This window comes from Lissotriton helveticus, chromosome 11, assembly GCF_964261635.1.
Source record: "Lissotriton helveticus chromosome 11, aLisHel1.1, whole genome shotgun sequence".
Lineage (NCBI taxonomy): Eukaryota > Metazoa > Chordata > Amphibia > Caudata > Salamandridae > Lissotriton > Lissotriton helveticus.
In genome coordinates, this window is record NC_136072.1 from 194,385,598 (window position 1) to 194,402,487 (window position 16,890).

Below are 16,890 nucleotides of genomic sequence, written 5' to 3' on the forward strand. Positions count from 1 at the left end.
TCCACATGCACATTCCATTATACACATCAGCTATAACTTATTCCAGTTAGATTTTCAAGATAAATGCCAAATATTCTCACCATAAACCAAGGGAGGTAACCCTGCCCTGGCTCCTACTGGCTAGGATGGGCCCTCATGGTTGAATGTGCTTTGTAGCGCTTTGAACGGGCAGTAGGTGCGGGCAATCACAGGGCCACCTCCTAGGACCCCGCAATTTCGGGGATGTGAAGTCCTTCTCCAGATAGTCCAGCACCCAACACACAGGCGCAGAGGATCCAAAATGGACAGAACCCAAGTAATCATAGCCCAGGCAAAGAGGGGAAACCCTTGGGTCCCTTCAGCCCTTCACACTGATGCCAGATACCTTGTGCAAAAACCAGTGCTGGGTCACAAAGCAGACAATTTACAAAGGTATGTGCACTTCTTCAGGACTATACATTTGATTTGCACAGCTGGAAATTTTTGTGGACCTCCTGAACGCTGTAAACATAAAGCAAATCATCAAAATGGAATAATAGTGCAAAGATTGTCCCTTGAAGAGAATGGCCCTTTTTTACCTGGAATGTGTCTCCCTGGCAGTATCACTGTGCGACTTGTGACTTACTTTAAGGCTTGGTTGGGGTAGATTTAGAGCCTTTGTGGGCAGTAGTACTATTGGCGTAGAAGAGGGTGTGACGTTTGTGAGTTGTAACTGAAATACCCTTTTGTAGGTGTATTTTTGTATTTGCAGGACCTTACTGGTGTCCCTCATTGATTTTCACATTCCTCCTCCCACTTTGAAGTAGATATTTCTCAATTGCCAGCCACTCTGTAATGGAAACCTATTTATGAAAATTATGTTTGAAAATGAAGAACGCTGTGAATATCTGAGGAGAAGTAATTTTCTCTGAGGAATGTATTTCTGTGTTTACTTATGATGGAGCGAGGTGGAGAAACAAAATTTTGTATACCCCTCATGAAGTCACACTTCCATAACCATAACTTGAACTAATTGAGTGATGTGTGAAATTAACCTACCTAGGATTAAAGTTGCACCTACACAAATACGCATGGGAAACTAATTTTGCTTATGTTGCAATCATAATTAACTAATTATGTGATTATGTTGGGTCCTGAACTAATAAGCAGCTTTAAATTAATGAAAAGCGTTGTAAATGTGCTTTTTGTTTAAGTATTTGTGGCTGAAGGTTGGAGACAGGGGAGCATATTACGCATAAATGTAGCTTGTTTGCTAGGTAATAACTAACAGGGAAACCTTAGTATGGGGGAGGTAAACAGAAAGGATATACTTCAATAATTAACATTTATTTGTGTTTGTTTCTATGATAGTTCCCATTTTGGTTCGTGAGGCCTAGAAAAACATGGAGTCTCTCGATTACTGTGACAGTGAGAAATAATGCGCAGGCGCGGTGAAAGCCAAGAATGAATGCGAGCTGCTTGTGCACGAACGAAAACAAGTTCAAGGACAGCATGCCCTGGAAGCCCAGATGACCGTCAAAAGAATGGACGTATGAGTTACTGAACGTGGGAAAAGTCCATGGAGTTGCTAGTTGAGAACATGACTAGGCCGGACATTTTCTTAAACAAAGAACTCTTTACAATTTAGCTGACATAACGGAAATTGAATGCTGAAATGATGAGGTGATGCTCATCCACCCCCAAATTGTCCAATCAGAACTCGAGTTTATGCTGAAAGTTACTTTTGCAGATAGATAAAGTTAGTGAATAAGGTATAAAAAGTGCTTATTTTACTTAAGAAAAAACTCTCTTCCAATTTCCTCTGGAGATGCTGACGGTATGCTGATTTTTCCTAAGATGTAAGACTTTGAATAATTTTCTATTTTCCTTTGAATGAGGTCTGAGCTTTAGATGAGGTTATTAGTTAGGGAAGTTAGGAGAAAATGAATTTTGGGAACTATCTGTCTTTTGCTAATACTTGTGTTCTGAATCTAAATAATAATGCCCATTTCTGAATCTCTGAAATAAATGAATATAGCTGTTTGAAATAAAACTTTACTCTTTTAAAGTTATCTTTTGAATAAAGAAATAAATAAACGAGTAAACTGTTAGACATGCTAAACTTTGCTCTTAATAAAAATTAGATAAATGGAGAATTAAGCTGGTCTTGTATTTTCCTACGCCTAATTTTTTACAAGCAAATCTGTTGACCATAACGGTGGTGTGTCTAAATAAATGTCCTATCGATAGAAACCATGGTGAAACATTTTAAACTGCAGGTGTAAATAGTATAAATATTTAGTTTTAATTTAGACACTCCGCTATGATACAGCAGCTCTCCTTTGAATCTCACTGATCCATGAAGTAGGATGAAAATGTTTTGTGAGTAGCTCACAGTGTTATGGGCCCCACTGATGAGTAAATATATGATTTGGTACTTCAGGGAAAAGTGATATGATTTTAGAAATTGTTTCCGGAGTAGCGCTGCATTACTTATTATGTAACTTTATGAAATGCTGCACATTGCCTTTCTGTGATACTAGAGAACAATAAGAGTATCACAATCTCTGTGGATTGTTACAGTTCAATCATTGAAGAGAGGGTCCCAAATTCCAATTTTGTTAACTACTTAAGACACATAGATGAGCATTTGACTCTGCATTAGTAATCCTGCGCCCATTGATAATCATACAGCAGGGCTAGGTATTCTGTGATGCGGGGTTGCCATGTGAATAAAAGTAATTTCCTGAGTAATGGGGAATAACGGCAAAAACTGGAATTCATTTTTGCAGGTGTATGCCCTGAAAAGAAACAACGTAATTGTGGTTTTACCATTTTATGTGCAATTCTGCTGTGGCCGGTAACTCTTGTTAGGGGTCATATTTGGGTTTCACAGGTTAGGAGGGCAATGGAGGTCATTTGTGGGTGGGATAGAAGATTTTATTTTCAGATTCTTCTTTAAGTGCATGTTGTGGTTCTGCTTTCATGCCTTCTATAATGCCTTTAAACTGTGGGGCCTATTCACAAAGGTAACTTTGCACAGGAGTAAAACTACATTTCTAAAATTACTCTTACATTTTTGAGTGACTTTACTACTTTTGGCTATTAACCAATTATGACTGTAAAGTTACTTACATCAAAATACTACCATAAAGTTACTATTAGTAGTGAATTTATGACCGTACTTTACAATCCATACTATGTTAGAGGTGCTGATCTCCATATGGTTATGTATACATAAATACAATACAGCTTATTAAACTTTAAAAAAGAAACATTTTTGTGTTTCAGATGTTCATGGTAAATTATTTTATATATGTTTGTGATCAAGACTGTTTGCAGTCGAAACGCGTAACTGGAATGAATTCTAACTGCTTAGTATATTCCCCTGAGTGTGCGCTTTAATTTGCTTTTGGACTATATATATATATATATATATATATATATATATATATATATATATATATATATATATATATATTCCGATAGTAACAACTATATGAACAACACTGCACTATGGGAGTTGATGTTTTTAAAGTGAAGTTGATAGAGATCGCAGGTCACCCGGCCAACAATTTTCACCATACACGTACCAGGCCCATATTTTTCCAATTTATCATATACATTAATCGGGTGACCTAACAACTCTACTACCAGCAACCCTGGTTCCTTCTTACTTATTTCTATTGTACCCGACTTACCAATCCACTGTTACGGGTACCTATGATCCACAATGGATCAGGGAGCTAGCTGTAAAAGAAAGGCAGGCAAAATACAAAACCCAACTTATTTCTATTTTGCATTAAATGATCACAGACAACTGGGAAGTTTTAAAAGTTTATCTAAGAATCAGATTCGGAAATCATCAAGTTTACAGTTAAGAGGCAATCAATAATCAAGATAACGAAAAGAACATAACCATAGAGAAACAGTGTCAGGGCAACCATTTATGAGTCTACAAGAAAGTTATAACAATGCGATCTACTAAGTGGATTTTAGAAATTTGGATCATGAATTAGACCTTACTATTTGAGCAAAAAAATACTGCAAGGTAAGGATTGGAAATCCTATACATCTATGGGAGGGGGAAAAAGGGAACACGCTATAGTCCTAGCATCTTTACGTAAAATAAGATTTCAGGAGAAATTTATATACCACAGTTATGTTTCATAAACAGTATGGAGAGAATGTGTTCTAAAAGGTAGGGAAACATAGGAACATGCTAAGAAAAATATACTGTATGACTTTTATAATAGGTTGCGGAAAGCATGGAAAATTAACATATGCAAAGAAATGTCTTTATTAAAGCAAAGACAGGAAAAATAGAAGGTGCAGTATAGAGTTTTCGCACTATATTTACCTAGAAAGGTGTGCAGACCAACCCTGGCCACGGATCAGTCAAGGACAGGAAATACCCCAAGGAAGGACAGTCATCTATGGGACAGCCGGTGCAGATTGGACACCCCAGGACAGGACAGGGAAACCAGATTAGGATCAGGACTGGACCACCAAGGCACGACCAGCACCCGCAGTTCGGAAGCAATGCCTGCGCTCCACCCTCTCTGCAGCTATCAGTCAGAACCCCGATTGGGTTAGCGAACTCCCCAGGAAAGTGCTCCGCCAGCACTTAAGGTTTAGTAAAACCTTTAAAGTCTATGATCAAATTCGGACAGAGTGCTCCGCAGCGCTGTGTATTCAGTCACCTATTGAGTGCGTTGGGTCAGTGACAGGTCAGCTATTCAGACAAGTCGGACAAATTCTCTAGCTAAACCTAGGCTAGTTATACTGTTTTCGGGTCAGTGTACCACCCCCCAAATGTTGCAAGTGTCAGAATCCCCAATTTCGATTGGTCCCCAAGTAGGAAAGGTCAACACACCAATCAGAACAAACTTCTACAAGCTCGTATTTGCATTTTATGGAACCGCCTAGCAGATTTGGGGTTCCCATGACCTATTCTACAGAATACAATAGCAGAGTATACAATTGTTGCAAATGCAGTACAAATTCTGTTTCTCCGGCTGGGTGAAGGTGCATCTTCCCAGGCATGTCTTGGCAGGGACCTTCAGTTGGCATCTTGTCAATGCCACAGCTAGAGTTTGGGCATGCGCAGACTATCCTCTTAATATGGAGTCTTGAGCCGTGCATCAGACCCTCAATACCGCGGTACATGAAAAGTAAGCGAAAACAAATTAAAACATAGAAATAAATGATTTTACTACATATCATGAGTAGCCACCTCATATTTCTTACCATAAAAATATTCTATGCTATTATGAATTAGTGCAACAAACAATAACACGAGAGCATCTGCGCAAGCTTCACCATGTGAGTTTTCAGACAGCCATTTTAGAAGCTAATACGCATGCGCACATTTTCCCACCAGAACTGCAACTACGTCACGTCACGTGAGTGTGACTAACGCATGCGCAGTAGAGAATTCCCAAGCGGCGGCCATATTAAGACAAGGGTTATTCGTATTAGTAAAACACACAGGCAAGCATCACTAAGATACATGCATATCCAAAATAAAGGAAATTAGTAAAACATACAGTTGTATTACAGGATTATAAGTTATTCGAGGTTCATGATTTAAGCAAGTCGCGTAATATGCGAAAACTTGCTTCATCAATCCCCTCTTTGATGATATTTACTATCATCACAAACTAATGGAACCAGATGCCAACTTTTCTCACACTTTGTGCATTTCTATTTCTTCCAACATCCTATTCAATTTCTCTTTCACATCTTTGTTAGGGTGAGAATTTTTCACCCTTTTGTAAATCTGATTATTCAAGTCTTCTAATTCAAGTTCATCCACACTCCGTTTCACACCTCTTTTATTCACAGCGTATTTCTTTGTGTGTTTGCGGCATTTACAACAGACAAATATGAGAAAGATGATGAAACCTGTCACTCCAATTGGCATCAGTACCTTAAACAATAAACCTTTACCTAAATTAGCAAACCAATGACCTATAGCGGAGAGACCATCAGTAAGTCTCTTCCAGGCACTATCAACCTCCAGTGGTTTGAGTTCCTTTTCCAAATTTGTAATGTTCTTTACGTACTTTTTGATTTGTACACTTTTGTCCGGTATGTAAGTGCAACAATGTTGCGCTTTCAACATCCGGCAGACTCCGCCCTCTTTTGCTAATAAGGTATCAAGCGCAAGTCTGTTCTGCAAAACCACTGATCTGATCGCAACCATTTCGGTATTGACCAGCAGGAATCCATGAGCTGTGTCAGTAGACAACACATCCACTATTGTGGATAATTTGCAAATTCTGTGTGTGTTCAGAACCACTCCCACTCCAGGTATCAGTGCACTAAAAATACTACCCATTATTTCACCTACGCTTTCTCTTTTACTACGCACTAAGCCATTAGTGTTTTCATTGCTTCCAGCAATTTCCTTCACATGGTATATTTTCGGGAAGACAATGCCAAAGTAGCAACTTCCATACCAGTGATCCGGCAATTTGAAATAAGCCTTGTTTCCACATATATAATAAATTCCGGGAAACACAGGTTCTGACCCATTTTTGAAACCCCATCCTCCAATTACCTTGTAATTGTGCTCACATTGACTGGAACCAATGAAAATGTTATTATAATAACTAGTCTTCTCGCGGTGAAGACAGAGTTTCCCTTTCCACTCGAAATCCAGCAACAAAGCAGGACCACTCCCACCATTTGAGGTGCTTTCCATGTTTTCAGCCCATTTAGGAATTTTCTGTCTTTTATCATTTGCCTTTCTTTGGAAACTCTCTCTTCTTTTCTCTGCCATGTTTAAAAACATTTTTTCTTGTTCATGTAATGAACAGGTCAAGTTATCTCTGAGTGCTTCATTTAAGTCTATGGTACCTATAGTCAGAAAGTATTCTCCCATATGACGTGTAACGTCACTTTTAGTATGTACAGGATTCAGATTTCCACGTATGGAAAGTTCAGAAAATATTACGTCAGAGTTAGAGTAATAGTACTGTAACGGTCCTCTTTTGTAAAATAAACTAGCTAAAATGCTACAGGAAATTCCATAGGTCAAAGGTAGGTGATGATAAGTCACGCCTTCAGCTACAGAAGTAGGTAGCTTCATGCAGACATAGTAGTCTTCTATTTCCATAGTTTCTACATAGTGCACTAAAAGATTAGCGAAAACATTTAACTGTGTCTGGTTTTTAACTCCATGATAATGTAGTCCTTCCTCATCTGATGCTTCTAAGTCTCGTTTTGTTTGTCTGAGTGCTTTTTCATGTCTTTCTACACTTCGTGTTGTCAGTTCTTCAGTGTCAGTGGTCACAGTCTGAGTAGGGTCAATTTTAGTATTTTTGCTCACCATATAAGGAATGAAAACTGTTAGTCCTATCCAAATTATTAATACTATTGCTATGCTACATATACATACTCTGCAGCATGTTTTGCAACAACTGCGTCTAGGCCTTCCATTCACATTTGAATCAGACATTTTCGTTCAGAAGAAGATTTCTCAACCCCTCTTTGTAACTTTGCACAGGTAGCTTACCCTGCACAACTTCAGGTTAGTTCGTCTTCCTCGGCAGAATAATCAGCTGTCTGTTCTTCGTCACTTTCGTCAGTAATATCAAGATCTTCAAATTCTTAAATATGTCCATTCAGGATCTTGGTATTTTTCGTTCAGTCTTTTTATTCGATCACTCCTTCTTTGTGAACTTTCTCCAACTTGCTCTGCAATACGAGGACTTTTCCTTCTTTCTGCAAGTTTTTCCTCTACTGTTTTTATTCTCAGTCTCAGTCTCTTAATATATCTTGGTTCAATATGTTTCTTTTTCTTTAGTCTTTTAGTTGGCACTGTGATTTGGCTTTCTTCTAATGCTCTTTTATCTTCGTTTGTTTGTGGCACTTCTGATTCTTCCCTTCCTGTCTGACTAGTTCCAGGTCTTGTCTCTATTTCTTCTGCCTGGTTACTAAGCTGGCCTTGTTCAGGTGTATCCTGATTTTGACTTTCACGCGTCTCTGTCTCTGTGTCCTGAACACGTTCTTTTAGTTCTATCTGATCCTGTTCAAGCACTTCGGTCCCTTGATTTTCTTCTGCTTGAACCTTTTCACTAATTCTTGTCTGTCCCTTTTCAATTTCAGGAGTTTGTGGAGGTGTGTTGATCACCTGCTCTGTCCCTGTCTGACCTTCTTCTTCCTCAGACTTGACGTGAATCTCAATAATCTGAGGATCTTCGCCTGTGCCTATCTCTTCCTCTCTATCCCACTCTCTATCTGCATAGGTTTGACTTCTTGTTCTGATTGGGTCATTAGTCAGGTCGATTATGGGTATCCAATCATCTTGACTGGTGCTCGGTTGTTCGTCATCAGCTACTTCAGGACCAACTTCTGCAGACCCCTCAGCTGGACAACCTTCAGGCGTCAGTTTTCTCGTCTGGAATCACCTTCTGTGTATGGCTGGCATGGATCCACTTTGGAACGCCGGCACACTTCACCGCTGTCGTGGTCACCAGTATTATTTGGCGTTGTTTTCCCCACCTCGGTGCAAGGCAACTCGAACGAGTATGTTTCTTGAGTCTAACCCAGTCGCCAGGAACCAATTTGTGGACTGGAGTTGTTGGATTGGCGACGGCGTCTTCCCCAATCTGGCTACAGATAGAACGCACTTGGTCACCCAGTTGCTTGCAGTACTCAAGTACCAAATCATCAGAAATGTTTAGCAGTTTATGTCCTGGTACCCATGCTTGTCTCATCACTCTTCCCATCAGGATCTCATGAGGGCTCAGGCCTGTTTTCCGATCTGGAATACTTCTAAGTCCCATCAGAACAAGAGGTAAAGCATTTATCCAGTTCATGCCCGTAGAGTCACACATTTTCCCTAACCTTGATTTTATAGTGCCATTTATTTGCTCCACTACTCCAGAAGCCTCTGGACGATATGCACAGTGTAGCACCTGTGTGATCTTGAATGCTTTACAGAGTTGCTCAATTATCTCATTCTGAAAATGTCCGCCTCTATCTGATTCAATAGTGACTGGAACCCCGAACCTAGGTATTAATTCTCGTAGTAACAATTTAGCTACAGTTATGGCGTCACTCTTTTTAGCAGGGTAGGCCTCCACCCATTTTGAAAACAGGCAGACAATGACAAGGACATATCTCATTCCCTCACAGCGAGGCATGGTGATGAAATCAATCTGTATTCTTACAAAGGGACCTCCTGATTTTCCAATTTTTCCCAATTCGACTACAGTCCTTTTTCCAGCGTTAAACTCCTGACATGTTAAGCACCTCTGGCAGAGTGACTCTGCTACCTTCCTGAACTTCGGATTGTACCATGTTTGTTGGAAAACCAGAACCATGGCATCCCTACCAGTGTGTGAATTTCCATGTATCAGTCTGGCCATAGAAGCAAGCAGATGTCTAGGCAACACAGGCATACCATTTGGGTCCACAATGACACCATCCTCACTTCTCGGTCGACAACCAAGTTTCTTCCATTTTTCTTTCTCTTTTTCTGGCACCGCATGCTGCCAATCTCTCAACTCTTCCCAGGTAGGCACCTCTTCAAACACCATAAGTTGGCAGCTGTTTCCAGGTCCCCCCAGTTTAACATTTACAGACATGCGATTTCTGGCACAATGTTTGGCCACTTCATCAGCAAAGTTATTTCCCAAAGTTACATGGTCAACACCAGATTTATGAGCAGCGCATTTGACCACTGCCAATTCTTTTGGTAATTGGATTGCTTCCAGTAAATCTTGTACAACTTTCCCATTTCTAATGGGAGTACCTGAAGAAGTCAGAAACTCCCTCTGTAGCCACAATTGGCCGACGTCATGCACAACTCCGTAACAGTACTGACTGTCAGTATATACTGTTATTCTTTTGTTTTTCCCAATTTTACAGGCTCTTATCAATGCAATCAATTCGGCTACTTGTGCAGACTTTACTCCATATAAACAGGAAGCTTCTTTAATGGCGTCTATAGTGACTACAGCATAAGCAGCGCTAAGGCCTACAAGTTCGTGTCTCATACATGAGCCATCCACAAACAGCTCCTCATCTTCTACAGGCAAAGGTACTTCTTTAATGTCTGGGCGTGGTTTAGTACTGAATTCTGTCAGATCTATGCAGTCATGTTCATCCTCTCCCTCGGATTCCATAATCATTGAGTCGGGGAGCAGGGTAGCTGGGTTCAGGATATTACACCGAGTAATAACCACATTTGCAGCACCCACGAGAATCCTCTCGTATTTAGTCAGCCGACTAGGGGTGAGATACTGGGTCTTAGTTCGGGTCAGTAAAATTACAACTGCATGTGGAACATACACAGTTACAGGATGTCCCATGACAATAGATTCACTCTGTTCTAGACTCGTGCAAGTTGCAGCTACTGCTTTCAGACATCCGGGTAATCCAGCAGCCACTGGATCCAAAGTGGCAGAAAAATAGGCCACTGGACGTCTAGTCAGACCATGCTCCTGTGTTAAGACTGACAGTGCACAATTATCTTGTGTGTCACAAAATAGTGCAAATTCTTTAGAATAGTCAGGCATCCCTAAAGCAGGTGCTGTACACAGGAATTCTCGTAACTTAGTGAATGCTGTCATGCCCTCATCATCCCATTCCACTGGGTCCTTTGCTCCTTTCTTTGTCATTTTTATCAAAGGTTTTGCCAGGACTGCAAATCCCACAATCCATTGCCTGCAGTAACCTACCACTCCAAGGAACATTCTGATTTCTTTCTGAGTACGTGGTAACTGCATGTTCCGAATTATTCTGACTCTCTCAGAAGTGACTTTTCTGATGCCTTTTTCGATCTGGTGCCCCAGATATTTTACGGATTTTGTACAGAACTACAATTTGTCAGGGGACACTTTATGTCCTTTTTCACCTAGGTGATTCAGTAAAGCAATGGTGTCAACAACACAATCTCTATGACTTTTAGATGCCACCAAAAGGTCATCTATATATTGCACCAAGACAGAATTTCCAGGTAACACTAAAGATTCAAGGCACTTTTTCAAAATCTGATTAAAAATAGAGGGACTTTCGGTGTACCCTTGGGGGACCCTATTCCAAACGTACACATGACTGTCGAAAGCAAATGAGAAAAGAAATTTGCTATCTGGATGCAATGGGATCGAAAAGAATGCATGACATAGGTCTATCACGGTAAACCATTCAGCATCCCAGGGAATCTGATATAGGATCACTGCTGGGTTTGGAACAATAGGACAACAAGGAACCACTATTTTGTTTACCTTTCTCAGGTCCTGCACAGCCCTGTACTAGCCACTAGGTTTCTTGATTCCAATTATGGGTGAGTTACATGGGCTACTCATCACTTCTTGTATGATGTTTGCTTCTAGCAGTCTTTTTATTTCAATGGCAACTCCTGCTCTCACTTCTGCACTCATTTTGTATGGCTTGGTATTAGGATAAACTGCATTTTCTTTCATGGCTATTTGTATTGGGTCTACATTTGCCATTAATCCTACATCCTTTCCTGTAAAGTCCCATACTTCTGGTTTCACTGTCTTTTGGAGTTCTTCAGGTAAGTCCTGTATAGTCATTTGTTTAATTTCTGAGTCTGGTCTAATTAACATTAATTTGTATATGCCATCCTCGTCTGGGGTTTGAATTTCAACGCCTTTTGGTGTGCAAAAGATGGTGCAGTTCATTTTGCACAACAAATCACGTCCCAGTAAATTTACTGGACTGGTATCACAAACTACAAATCTATGCATTTCTTTGAAATTCCCTATTGTGATCTCCATGGGCTCGGTAACTGGGGTACTAATCAATTGATTAGATACACCCACTACTTGGATTGCTTCTCCCGAGAGGGGTAGGTTCGGAACGTCCGCTGTTCTCACAGTAGAACGGGTAGCACCAGTGTCCAATAGAAAGGTGAAATCATTTCCATCAACCTTTCCTTCAATGTATGGCCCTGACTGGTCTACCGGCAAGGAGGCGCCAAGAACACACTCCTTGTCCTCCCCTCTCAGACCCCGTCAGTATTGATCGTCACAGAAAAAGGTATCATTCAACAAAAACTGCGAAGTTGCTGCATTTCTGTTCTCATCGCCTCCCCAGATCTCTATGTCATCACCCTGTGGTGATTTTCCTTTATAATTTGGTTTTGGCGCTCGGGGCAATTGACTTGCCTTTACCTGATGCTGAGTCTTTCTTGGTTTTTCATTCTGCGTCTGTGGAGTTAAATCAGGGGTTTGGGTATTATCATGCTGTAAATATGGACACTCGTCTCTCCAGTGCCCGATTTCTCCGCACTGGTGGCAGGGAAATTTCTTTTTAGCTTCTTCTCTGCTCATTTTTACCTTGGGCTTCCCTCCACCCCCAGAGCCTTGATTTTGGGTATTCTTATTCATCTTATTCAACTGCTTTTCCTGTTGTTCTGCTAGCTTCACTTGTGCCCACATGACCTTCTCCTTGAGTGCCTTTTTCTTATCTGCCATCTCGTCCTCACAGTACTTTGCATACCGTAGGACCTCATCCATTTTCTTAGACTGCCAACAAATCTTATTGTCTTTGATCCACTGGCAAATTTCGGGTCTTAAACCGTTTACAAACCTGTAAATGAAGTGGGTCATGTCCTTCATCTCGATGTTATCTATTCCACTGTAAGTTTTGAACACCTGCAACAGTCTCTCATAAAAGGAGTGCACAGACTCATCCCTTTCCTGCGTGGTTCTATCTATTTTGGTCCAATCAGTTTCCTTTGCAGGCACCTTCATTTTCAGATGTAACATGACCTGGTCATACTTTCTCATTACCTCATCAGAGGGAGCACCGGTTACAGGGTCCCTATCATACTCCTTGTTGGGCCAATCAATGGCAACCTTGCATTCGGTCCATAAATCCACAGGAACCACAATGTCGAAAAACCCATCCAGGTCTTTCCACAAGCACTTTTGCACCTTTACAAACCTTTCCACCTGCCTGTACCAATCCACAGGCTTTTCTTGTAATTTTGGAAAGTCATTGGTAAAGGACACAATATCCTGTCTGGACCATGGAACATGCACGTATTTTCCACATGGCACTTCACGCATAGGGTATAACTGCTCAGGTTTGTCAGCTTCTTTTAGAACGAACTCGGAAGCCGTCTGTTTAGATCTGGCCTCATCTTTCTTTTTTGCCCATCTGGCTTTCCACTTTTCTACGTCTCCCCATTTTTGCAACACTGTCAATAATTCTTTAACCTGCGCCTTTTTCCCTGACACATTCATATTTTCCAGATCTTTGTCGGAAAATTCAGCTCTATAGGGTTTCTGCAGTGGCTTTGATTTTGAAATATCAATTCCCATACTAGCTGCAGTGTCCGTTAATTTTTCATGAAGCACTCTGGTGTTTCGGGTAAAACTCTTGCCAATAAACAGCAACTCTTCTTCAGAATAGGTATTTAATCTGTCTAACCCTACATTTCCCGCCATTAGCTCTTTCATTTCTATTCTGAGCTTGAAAATATCTAAAGGTTTCGACTGAGGAGTTTGTTTCTCTAACTCTCGACTCCACCTTTCAATTTCTTCAGGAGTCACCAATGTGACACTCTTGGTACCCGAAGTCGATTCCATTTGAATCTCCCTCGTGTTAAAAGGATTATGTCTTTTCTGTAACCTTTTCCCTGCACCCCTAATGGGCAGATCCATTAGCGAGACCTCGGACTCGCATTCACTGGTCTGGTCATCCACAATTAAGGGCTCCTGTCTTGGCTGTGCTACAACTGGAGTAATAACTGGAGTCTTCGGACTTCCCTGTCTATCCCCATACAGCGGAACCACTGGTCCAATAGTTACCGGGATTGTTAAGGCTTCAGGACTTGTATTTAACTGGGAAATTTTCTGAATTATCTCGGCTCTCTGCTTAGCTAATGCCTCTCGTTCCCTGTCCTCCAGCATCCTGTCTAAAGGATTGTCATGTAATACCTGCGGGGTCAAAGTTGGGGCATAACTCGGGGCAGTGGGATGTGTCTCACTTGGTCCTTCACCGTAATTAGGTTTTGGGAACAGACTTCCTGTGTCTAGGGATCTTGGTTCTTCCTCAGACGGGGGTCTTGAGAAAGGAATTCCTGACGTGGAAGGCCTTGCCTCACCCTCGTAGGGAGGTCTAGAGCAGAAATCTCTTTCTCTCGAATATCTTGACTCCCCACTAAATGGTGCTCTTTGACAGATATCTCTAGCACCTAGAGGTCACACACCCTCATTATACGGAGGTATTTGACAACTCTCTCCTACACTTACTGATCTGACCTCTTCCTGGGGAGGAGGTCTCCGTGAATTATCCCCTTCACTAGAGGGTCGGTGTCCTTCATTATAAGGAGGCGGACTTCTCAAAAACATGTCATCTAATAATTCATCATCCGACTCCCCCATGGGCACCCAATGTTTGCATTTTTCTGTTCTCTTCTCTCCTGCAGGAGGACCACCCATTGGCATCATTGGAAACAACCCTTCTACGATCATATTCTGTCTCCACTGTTTCATTTTTTTATCACGGGTCTCTTGTTTTAACTTTGGATAAAATTTTGTCAACCCTTTATCCATTCGGGGCTTGTCTCTCTCAAAAGCTTCGATCTCCCATTCCTCTAAAGCTTCGTACTGCGTTAATCTAGGTCTGGGATTTAAGTCATTCATTCGGGTTCTCAAATTAAATAGAATTCTGCCATTGAATGTACCCTCTAACGGAAAAGCTAAAATTCCGTCATCCTTGGTGTATTCCGCCCAGTTTTCTAACCATACACACGAGTGGTACCCTTTATCAAACATCATGAAAGATGCTGGAGTATTAGGTGGCGGAATGACAACACCTTCTCTGGTTTTAATTGGCTTGTCCTTTTTGAAATAATTCTTTACCTTATTTACAAGGGATATTTTTGTCTTATTTCCGTACTAAGGGGTCGATTAGGATGGCGGACGGAAATGGGTACTGTCCGCCATGGTGGGGGAAATTTTACTCCCGGCTGCGCCGCGGAGATTCCGCGGTTGGGATTAGGATAATCATGTCACGAAACTCCGACCGCGGCGGACGGATCATAACCAACACCGTCCGCGGTGGACGGAACACATCCAACTCCGTCCGCGGCGGACGGAGTCCAATGAACAACCACTGCCGCGGACGGAAATGACCGCGGAAAATAACACATGTACCGCCATACCTGTGAATACTCCGTGGCCGCAATTAGGATAAATCCGCCCGTACCACGGAACACACAGCCATCCACGTCTGCGGCGGGAAGAATGCAACGATAACCACAGCATCACTGCGGAAGGCCAACACGCACAACATCCCTAGCGGCAAACAAATGTTAGAAAGTGTACCGCAAGTCCAAAGCAAACATACGAACATTGACAACGCCCCCCCATACACCAACACCAAGCACAAGCCACCATGACACGTCCCAAGTATCCAATAATGCACACTAGTCAACACGCCCACCTACCACCTGACTGCCAACAACCATTGAGACACGACTATAAAATGACACCCACACACTACCACAATCCTTTGCATCACAGCATTGCTGCTAGCAAGAGGCCCTATTCGAGATACTGCTAACTCACATAGAAGACACACAACCACCACCCTACCACACCCACCACACAAACACCCACCACACAAATCCTACACATCACACACCACACACCTGCACCCCCCAACTCACTCAACTCACACACTGAGCACCACACACCATGGCACCCAAAAAAAAACCTAAATTCACGGAGACAGAGTTGAGGGTAATGGTAGATGAAATAATCCGTGTTGAGCCCCACATCTTCGGGGCCCAAGTCCAGCAGACGTCCGTGGCGCAAAAGAACCACATGTGGGACAGGATCGTCACTCGGGTGAATGCGTCGGGGACTGTGCCGAGGACGAAGCATGACATTCAGAGGCGGTGGCATGACCTGAAGACCAGGGTGAAGGGCATCCGAGCTAAAAACTTTGCTAGAGCCAATCATACTGGCGGTGGCACACCCCCGGAGCCCATACCCTACACCGATTGGGAGGAGAAGGTGCTGGTGATACTACACCCAGAGAGCCTAGACGGACTTGACGAAGGAGAAGAGGCTGGTGAGTACAAACCAAGCACCACGATCAGCACGACATGGTCAGGCTCACACAACTGAGAAGAAACATCTCCTACGCCCCAACCCATGCACGTTGGACACCAACTCACAAACATGTACATGGCTCCCAACAGGCCCCCATGTTCACGGGGAGGGTGGTGGTGGTGGAGGGTGGGGTGTGTGAGAGGCCCAAACTACAACTCCCAACAGGCCCCCATGTGCACGGGGAGGGTGGTGGTGGTGGAGGGTGGGGTGTGTGAGAGGCCCAAACTACAACTCCCAACAGGCCCCCATGTTCACGGGGAGGGTGGTGGTGGTGGAGGGTGGGGTGTGTGAGAGGCCCAAACTACAACTCCCAACAGGCCCCCATGTTCACGGGGAGGGTGGTGGTGGTGGAGGGTGGGGTGTGTGAGAGGCCCAAACTACAACTCCCAACAGGCCCCCATGTTCACGGGGAGGGTGGTGGTGGTGGAGGGTGGGGTGTGTGAGAGGCCCAAACTACAACTCCCAACAGGCCCCCATGTTCACGGGGAGGGTGGTGGTGGTGGAGGGTGGGGTGTGTGAGAGGCCCAAACTACAACTCCCAACAGGCCCCCATGTTCACGGGGAGGGTGGTGGTGGTTGAGGGTGGGGTGTGTGAGAGGCCCAAACTACAACTCCCAACAGGCCCCCATGTTCACGGGGAGGGTGGTGGTGGTGGAGGGGGGGGTGTGTGCGACAGGAAACAGAAATGTCTACAAATCTATATGACCATGTAATGTCCACATTACTGACCAGCTCTATCTTGTCCCTCAGGTGATCGTCAACTGACTGGGGAAACCAGTACCCGGCCGCCAGTCTCGCCTCCCACACATACAGGACTCTCTGG

At 42.8% G+C, this 16,890-nt stretch overlaps 1 long non-coding RNA gene across 1 annotated transcript in view; it reads left to right on the top strand.

The window, feature by feature from the left end:
• Nucleotides 1-2,080, top strand: part of LOC144791222 (uncharacterized) — a 128,310-nt gene extending 126,230 nt beyond the window's left edge. Inside the window, exon 3 of the long non-coding RNA XR_013602333.1 lies at nt 1,330-2,080. This is a non-coding gene — a long non-coding RNA (uncharacterized LOC144791222). The remainder of the gene's footprint in view (nt 1-1,329) is intronic.
• The last annotated feature ends 14,810 nt before the right edge of the window (nt 2,081-16,890 follow it).